The following is an 8,653-nucleotide window of genomic DNA, read 5'->3' as shown; positions in this document are numbered from 1 at the left end:
AAAATATTACTGATTTAGAACCTAATTATAATAAAAAATAACATATATAGTAGTCATCAAGCTGTACATCTACTTCATATAGATGTACTTAATAACTTGAAATAAATACCTTAATAAATATTATTTTATAATATGCTTGTTTATTTTATTTAAAAATGCATGTAAGACTGGTTACATTTGCATGAAGCTTTGACTGAAATAGCACAGATCAACTCCTGCTTGGGAATTCCTTAAATGTAAGCCATCTTATACTAAATTTTAGCTAAATTATTTTTTTATGGTATGAATCTTTTTTTTTTCTTTTTCTTTTTGTATGCCATATATAGTATGATTCCATGGGGTTTTATTTCAATTTTCTTACAAAAGAGATGAGGCATGTTCTATCAAACACTATCCTCACTAAATTTTTCTCACTTACATAATTAGGAATGTTTGAGCAGTATTCTTTGCATATGTGCACCAATTGGGGGTAAAAAGTGTAGCTTGAGGAAAGTTTCCTCTTCCCCCAGTAAGACCTTGGCTCATAGTATTCATTGTACTCATAAAGTGACTAGGTCCATGGAATTGGAAGAAGTAGTGGGGGAAGTGAAATGTGAAATTCGATCAGAACACTTTACAGTCCTAAATTTTCTGCATTTCTTTGCAGTTTCTCTTGTGCCCTCCACCTCCCTTCAATGCCACTATCTATTGTCATCTGCCTGTGGATTTGAAGGCAGGGGACTGTGCATTGAGATTCTATATGTGTCCCCAAGTGTCTGGGCTCTTACACTCTGTTGGATATTCTACTGTAATGAGTTTTCACACTGAGGATAAAAATTATATCACATAAATTGCTTTGAATATTCTTAATAAAATAAATATTAACAACTTTTATTATTATTTACTTTACTGATACACAGGTTTAATTTATTTACAGTAATATGCACAAACTTTAAATATACTGCTTGCTTTATTTTTTTTACAAATGTTTACAGACCAAAAACCTCCAATTAAATCAAGATACAAAAACTTTCCATAACCTCAGATACTTTCCTTATTCTCTTAACAAAAAATATCTCCACTGAATCCTCATCTCACATGAATGGCCAGCCCAGTCTGATTTCTGTCACTGTAGATTAATGATAAGTGGTATTTATGGCCCTTTCCTCTATCAGCTCATAATGCAAGTAATTGCCTAAAATACCATGTTAAGAGAATGCAAGGAATTTCTCTTTAGAAAGGAAGACAATACAGAATGATAAATTACTACTGAAAATAGCATTTGGTGGTCTAGTTTTTAAAAGATGGCTGACCATCCAGTTTCCTGGATATTGCCAGATATTCTCTGCCAATGTACACAGTGGTGCCAATAAAAGACAATTTTAAGAGTTTTCATCATGTGAGAAAGCAAAATTACTGCATTAGGAGAAAAAGCATTCTCCTTACTACATTAGGAGAAAAGAATCAAAGAAAACTGAGCACATGCAGAGAAAACCCAAGAAATAAAAATTACTTCAGAAAATAGTTTACTGTCTTCATAAAATAGGGATTATCATCAGGTTCATAACAAAAGACACTGAATCTATGATAAAAAAAGAATGGCACAACAAAAAAATTGATAGTTAAGAGAACAAAATAAAAATCTAGTAAATACTAAGCATGTGGTTATACCAGTGGAAATCAATGAGAGTAGACAAAGTTAAGAAAATTTTTCATTCAATTGAAGAAACATATAAAGAAGCGAGAGAACAGTTACTTGAAAAATTAACTAATTTTTAATAATAATTACATTTATTCATAGGTTCTGCATTTGCCTCGTATTTTTCCCTAGTGAGAGAACAGAAAAAAGAGTATCATATTTGATTAAAAACAAAGTACACAAAAATTATGGCTATTGATAGATGTGAAGCTACAAATGAATGCCCTCAGAGTGCCCAGACCAATGAATTGGACAAAATACACATTAAGAGTTTTAGAGACAAAGAAATAAGAAAACCATCTTAAAAAGAGAGAAAATGACAATGAAAAGAGACGTTGATCAGAGATTTTGTACAAAAACATTGGCAAGGAATGATGTAAGCCCTATTACAGAATAAGGAAAATGCAAAAAAGGAAAAATAGAAGAAAAAAAAAGAAAAGGCCTTTAAAATTCTGATATTACTAATGGACATAAATAGTAAAAATGAGACTTTTAGTTGTAAAACTGTTTAAAAATGGATGAATCACAATAGTGTCTTCTGAGCTCATAGGGAAATTGTCATGTTCTGTGTGTACATTTGCATGTTCTTTTTGTTGTTGCTGTTTTGTTTGTGGAAAGGGAGACACAAAGCTGTTTTGCGTTTATAATAAGCAGTAGAAAGGCAGCGCCTGTAGCTCCATGGGCAGGGCACTGGCTACAAACACCAAGGCTGGAAGGTTAGAGGCCGGGCTGGGCCTGCTAAACAACAATAGCAACTACAACCAAAAAATAGCCAGGTATTGTGGCCAGGTGTTTCCCAGCTACTTGGGAGGCTGAGGCAAGAAAATAGCTTAAGCCCAAGAGTTTGAGGTTGCTGTGAGCTGTGATGCCACAGTACTATACTGAGGGCAAAATAGTGAAACTCTGTCTAAAAAAAAAAATAATAGAAAATATGTCATTATTTATGTAGTAGGCAGTGGATATCACACTGTACACCATAAAAAGTTTTTTTTAAAAACATTTGTCTTTTTGTAAAAGAATGTTTGAATTTTATTAAATTTTTCTATTCTTATTTTATTTAATATTCATATTTTTGGTTTGTTTTGTTTGAACATATGTAGAGAGAAATGACATTCTAATTTAATCATTCAAGTCCATTATTAAAAGAATCTATGTAAGGGCTAATAATTCTTTTTTATAATATAGAGCATACAATAAAATACTAGGACAAATTTTTATTTTTTTCCCTTCCTAATTGTCACTAAACATTCTTTTCAAAGAAATACATGGAGCCTATAGAAGTTGTAACTTGGGAGAAAGTATTTTAGTTATAATTCATGAGAGAATTCAAATACAACATAGAATGGCTTCTAATACCATACCTAAGTATGGCTAGTTTAGAATATATTTTTTAGGCATAGATTTTCTGTGCCAAAAATTTGTGATTAAATGTAACTATTATATGGCTATTGTAAATGATTTCCTTTAAATAAAATTCTGAACTACTACCACCGATTCTGTTTTTGCCACTAACCTGTCTGCTTCAATTTTCCCTGCTTCAGCTGCCAAAGGAAACTATTTCCATATTTTCACCTGCTTCTAACAAATCAAAGCAAGCGTATAGTAAATCAGTGCGAAGAACAATTTTACAGTAGATCAAAGATGAAACACCAGGCATGGAGTGCACTGAAAATGTTGTTTGGTTGCTTTTTTTGTTTCATCTTCAGAAGGATCTACTGTCACTAAAGACAGCCATAATGCATTAAAAATTGCATTCAACTTGACATTCAAAAACTGTGTTACAGATGTACCACTCCTACCTGTGTGAACTTAATCAATTCACTGGTGATTTACAAACCTTCTTTGCTTTTCATATAAAATTAGGGTGATATTAGCGTGAACTATCTGAAATTATCTATGTTTGATCATTTTTTGACCTGTATGAACAATAATTTCATACGGTACAATTTTATATATGTTATCTCACCCTGTTGCTCTCTGTAATAAATCAGAAAAGGGCTTCAGAGAAGTTTGATGTATTTCCACGTGTGAATATAAAGTTAGCCTACTTGAGAATATTCTATTTAAATTAAAGCAATAGGATTAGCATCATAATATGCTTTTTAAAGGTTTTGTCCAAAATCAAAGAGTAAGAATGGCATAAGCTGAAGTGATAGTAATATTCTTTGATGAGATTATTGCTACTATTTCTAATTCATGGTGGAATTTTTGAAACACAAAAATACTTTAGTTAGAATATCTACTGCTGTATAACATATTTAGAGCAGAGGACAAATATATAAGAATCAAGTAGATCTGAATTCAAATTCCTCCTTTGGTGTTCACCAGCTGCATTATTTTTCTGAACATACATATCTCATGAAAAGTCAGTCTTCTCATTTATAAAACATTAAACTTTTAGATTACGAAGGGTATGTGAGACAACATCTGCAAATTAATGACATTAATTAAATGTAAATTAAATCATTAATTTAATATCTAAATTAATGACATCTAGCATGCATTTAACTGTTATTTCCTTTTCTTCCTCTTGTTTTCATTTTGTTTTTTATTAAGTTAAATTTTCCTTGATGTCGTTAAGATTCTATTGCAACCTTATTCTTCAATCATATTAAGAATCCCACATTGTACCCTGTGATTGCATTACTGTACACAGCTATGATTTAATACAAAATAATAATAATAAATAAATTTTTGTAATGGCTTCTCACTACAATGTGAAAAAAGAAAAGAATCCCTGACTTGGCCAGGTGCATTGCCTCATGCCTGTAATCCTAGCATTCTGGGAGGTGGAGAAGGGTGGATTGTTTGAGCTCAGGAATTTGAGACCAGCCAGAGCAAGGGAAAGACCCCGTCTCTACTAAAATATAGAAACACTAGCCAAGCATTGGAGTGGGTGTCTATAGTTCCAGCTAGGAAGGCTGAGGCAAGATGATCACTTGAGCCAAGGAGTTTGAGGTTGCTTAAGCTATGATGACAGCACACTCTATCCAGGACAACACACAACAGTCTCACTTGGTCTCAAAAAAAAAAAAAAAAAAAAAAGCCTGACTATCTGAGTCATATCTCCCAGGGTTATTCAATATTATTTAATTCATTAACATACTCAATAAATAAAATAGATATAATTATGCCTTAAAAATATAAACATATAGTGGTTTAGGATTATTAATATATAAATAATTATAAACATGCTACATTCAAGATTTTCTAAATGCAGTCACCATCATGCTATAAAAGATTAAATTGCCTAAGGACTCAAGCACATATTATAAAACTTGTTTAAGGAACTGATTTTATTATGTTATCCAAATATTTGTGAAGTTAAATTCTGTCATGTTAAGACCAAATGTCCAATAGAAGTCTGTGTGAAAAAAATACATATAATATTCACATTTGAATCCTTTCAGTACATTTAAATTTCTAAGTATTATTAGTCTCTATTGGTCTATCATTTAAATCATATGTAACTCATTAGAGAACCTAGAGACCCAACCTGCTAAATATTTCAGAGGAGGATCTATTTTACGTATTTTAAGTGGAGACATATGAGGAAAGAGTATTCAAAGAGGGTATAATGAATTTTGTGGATATAGAAATTCATTATTGTTATTATTGCTCTGATTCTAGGGTGACTATTTTTTTTTTTTAATTGAGAGAAACTGTAAATTCAAAAAAAAATTTTGAGGTCATTCTAAATACTCTTTTTCAACTCAATTAAGGACTATCATAGTCCTGTCTTATTTGCAATGGTTACAGTCCAAGGGCCCCAGGGGATGCCTCAAATCTTGGATAATACTACACCTTTTATAGGCTTTGTTTTTTGATTGAAAATTATGTATAGCATGAATACACTGGACAAAGAGATGATTTACATCTGGGCAGGACAGACAGACACTGTGAGATTTCATCATGCTCCTCAGAGTAGAGTGCAATTTAAAACTTACGAATTGTTTATTTCTGGAATTTTTCAATTTAATATTTTTGGACTATGGTTGATTGCAGGCAACTGAAACCATAGAAACTGCAACCGAAGATAAGGTGGGGACTACGGTGTACTCACATACTTAATAGGTATATAGAGCATAAAAGAAGTTCTTTTTGTTGTATTTTTGAAAGCTTTTAGATCATCACAGTTGTGAAGTGCATATACCTTTTAAAATATTAGAAGAGAATACTGTCTTATCTTTGTATGAAAATATAGTTGAATGCTAATGGTGAGTTTATTTTATACTGAGAGAATAATCTATCTGGTTCATCTACTACATGTTTATTCAATATAGTGCATTTTAGAACTGAGTGGATTCACTCTTGAAAGAGTAAGAGATCTGAGGGAGACCTGGCCTAGTAAATTTGCTTATGTTCGTGCTTGTGCAGAATTTTCCCAAAGATTGAGAAATGTACACATTGTCTGAAGGTTTATATAAGATTTACGGGATAGATGATTAATGGTTAATAATATTTGAGAATTTAAATGTGATGAACAATTCAAATGGGGATAGTTGGTGTTTAAACTTCAATCATCCCTTTCTTTCATCAGTATTAAGTCCACTGACAAAAACATACTCGTACCGAAAGGATTGTCATCTCCATTCACTATTGACAAAGAGACTTAGGACATTTTTAAATTATTAGAAAGTGGCTAATGATGTAGAGAAGCTGGAAGTCCTCTGAATCTGTGAGCATCTTAGGTGCTTATTGTGGACCCTAATCATAAATAAGAATTATCATCTTTCTAATTGCTAAGAGAGGAAAGCCCCATCTTAACATTTGAAATTATTTTCTTTCTTCTAATCAATGCAATAAACTTTACCAGTGTAGATGCAATAGTATAGGGCTGTTCCTATAGCTCAGTGGGTAGGGCACTGGCCACACACACCGAGGCTCTCAGGTTCGAACCTGGCCCAGGCCAGCTAAAACAACAACAACAACAAAAACAACAAAAAAATGGCTGGGCGTTGTATCAGGCGCCTGTAGTCCCAGCTACTTGGGAGGCTGAAGCAGGAGAATCACTTGAGCCCAAGAGTTTGAGGTTGCTGTGAGCTGTGACGCCACAGGCCCTCTATCCAGAGTGACAGCATCAGACTCTGTCTCAAAACAAACAAACAAATAAATAAATAAATAAATTTTAAAATAAATAAATAAATTCAACAGTATAAATAATCTGGTCATGTAAGTCATATAGTAAGAGAAGATTCTTGTATGTTAAAAGCAAGTTGTCACATATAAGAGCATTAATAATGCATGTTGATGTAAATGTTGGCCGCTTTACTGACCACCTTTTCTTCCAGGGCACAACTCTTGTTGATAAAGTAACACACTTCAGAGGATAACAAGAAAAAACCTACAATAATGGTGGTCTGTGCATAGGATGGCATATATCTCCATTAGAGTTGGGTCCTAAAGTATGGTCATTTTCTTTAATTACATATATTTTGATTGACTAGAATGCAGCACATTAATATAACTTCTACCCAATTATTCACTTAGTTACCCAAGCATATGAAAACATAAATTTTCCCTTTGCTAATAAGCTAAACAGATAGTGGAAATAATTACTGGCTGGATTGCTATAAAAAATAATTTTCAGTGGTAGGTACAGTCATTGCAACTTTATTGGCCTTTATGTATAGAGATTAGAGTATTAACGAAAAGAAAACAAGTATGTGTGCATGTACAAATGTTTTATATATATATATATACACACACATACTTGATTCCTTGTTTGGATTTTACACACATACACCCATAAACATATGCCAGGAAGTTGATATATATGTGTATAACACTATGTTACGAAACCAGCTCATTCTCTATTTCTTCATTACCCTGGACTGAATACCCAGGATTATATTCCTTATTAAAAATACCACTTATTAGTGCAAGTCCAGATAGGTTTGTCTACTGATGTCCTGAGAGAATGTATGTGTACATCTTCATGGTAGAAATTTGAAATACAGTCAAGTGGTGCATGACATTTGGTCAACAGTGGACCACATACTTACATGTTGTCACATAAAATTACCATGGTGTTGAAGACTCCTGTTGCCTAGTGACATTGTAGCTATCATTACATCATACCACAGTTATATTTACATATTTTTTTAAAATATGGAATGTTTCATGAATTTGCATGTCATCCTTGTGCAGGGGCCGTGCTAATCTTCTCTGTATTGTTCTAATTTTAGTATATGTGCTGCTGAAGCGAGCACAGTAGAATTATATTTTTAAAATAAATTTAAGTAGGTTAAGTTTTCAGTGTTTATCAAATCGACAATAGTATTCTAGACCTTCACATTCACTCACCACTCAGTCACTCACACAGAGCAACTTCTACTGCTGCAAGTTTTATCTGTGGTAAGTCTCCTCTCTGGTGCATCTTTTTTTTATCTTTTATATCTTATTTTTACTGTAGCTTTTCTATGTTTAGGTAAACCAATACTTACCATTGTATTACAATTGCCTACAGTATTCAGTATAATAACATGCTGTATGGGTTTGTAGCATAGAATGGGTTGTTCCTTACAGCCTGTGACATCTGTACAACAATAAAATAGCCTAAGGATGTATTTCTAAGAATGTATCTATGTCACTAATGACACATAATTGTATATGTTTCTACTTGTAGGTGCACATGGGAGTGCTTACAGGGAAGAGCCATAACTTGATGTGCTTGCATTGCTGGTAATAATGTTAATAAGTTTAAAACCAATATTCAAGTATTAGTTATAGGTAGGTTAGGAAATGAATTAAGAAAATGATTGCAGAGAATGGGCAAAGGAAAACAGAAACAGGAGAGAAGTGGTTGTGTGGAATCCTGAACCCAGTGCAACACCCGCTGTCAGAGGCCCAGAGTCTTTAAAAGTGAAGAAGGTATTGCTGACATGTTGTCCCTCACCCAGCACAACTCCACAGCTGCAGTGGTCTCTAAGCTGGCCAGGCTCACCCAGATGGGTGGGGTTACTTGCTCTGAGA

General features: G+C 33.1%; 1 non-coding gene across 1 annotated transcript; it reads right to left on the bottom strand.

The window, feature by feature from the left end:
* Positions 1-7,783: 7,783 nt before the first annotated feature.
* On the bottom strand, positions 7,784-7,890 carry LOC111725422. Its single transcript, XR_002773488.1, has one exon. It is a non-coding gene; the product is annotated as a U6 spliceosomal RNA (small nuclear RNA).
* Positions 7,891-8,653: the final 763 nt, after the last annotated feature.

The sequence above is a fragment of the Otolemur garnettii genome, unplaced genomic scaffold (assembly GCF_000181295.1).
Source record: "Otolemur garnettii isolate 467f Iridium unplaced genomic scaffold, OtoGar3 scaffold00040, whole genome shotgun sequence".
Taxonomy (NCBI): Eukaryota; Metazoa; Chordata; class Mammalia; order Primates; family Galagidae; genus Otolemur; species Otolemur garnettii.
This window is presented reverse-complemented; position numbering and strand designations above follow the sequence as displayed.